We start from the raw sequence: 886 nt of genomic DNA on the forward strand, positions 1-886 counted from the left end.
TGAACCGCACTCGACCCAGTCACCCTATCTCACAGTCCACTCTGTGTGTAACAAAGCGAAAGCACCAAAGCACTATCGTTCAACAACATCCATTTTATCCTCGCTGCCACAGGACACTATCCAAAGAACGACAAGAGGAACGTCACGTCCACTAATAAGACAGAATGTCTCACACCACCCGCAAACAACGCAGCTCAAATCAGCCAGCAACACCCACAGTGGTCCACCCAGTTTCAACACAGGACGCAACGCCACGCCACAACACAAAAGGTACAAGTAATAAAATACCCTTTGGCCACACTCCTTATAAAGGCATCGAACCAACCCACCACCTGACACCAGCCAAACGTACATCCTGATTTGACACATCTCTGGCAACCTAACCCACGTTGGCCCTTAACCTAACCCACGTTGGCCCTTAACCTAACCCACGTTGGCCCTTAACCTAACCCACGTTGGCCCTTAACCTAACCCACGTTGGCCCTTAACCTAACCCACGTTGGCCCTTAACCTAACCCACGTTGGCCCTTAACCTAACCCACGTTGGCCCTTAACCTAACCCACGTTGGCCCTTAACCTAACCCACGTTGGCCCTTAACCTAACCCACGTTGGCCCTTAACCTAACCCACGTTGGCCCTTAACCTAACCCACGTTGGCCCTTAACCTAACCCACGTTGGCCCTTAACCTAACCCACGTTGGCCCTTAACCTAACCCACGTTGGCCCTTAACCTAACCCACGTTGGCCCTTAACCTAACCCACGTTGGCCCCTTAACCTAACCCACGTTGGCACCTTAACCTAAGTTACGCTGCACCTTAACCCAAGTTACGCTGCACCTTAACCCAAGTTACGCTGCACCTTAACCCAAGTTACGCTGCACCTTAA

Source organism: Schistocerca gregaria, unplaced genomic scaffold (genome assembly GCF_023897955.1).
Source record: "Schistocerca gregaria isolate iqSchGreg1 unplaced genomic scaffold, iqSchGreg1.2 ptg000974l, whole genome shotgun sequence".
Taxonomy (NCBI): domain Eukaryota; kingdom Metazoa; phylum Arthropoda; class Insecta; order Orthoptera; family Acrididae; genus Schistocerca; species Schistocerca gregaria.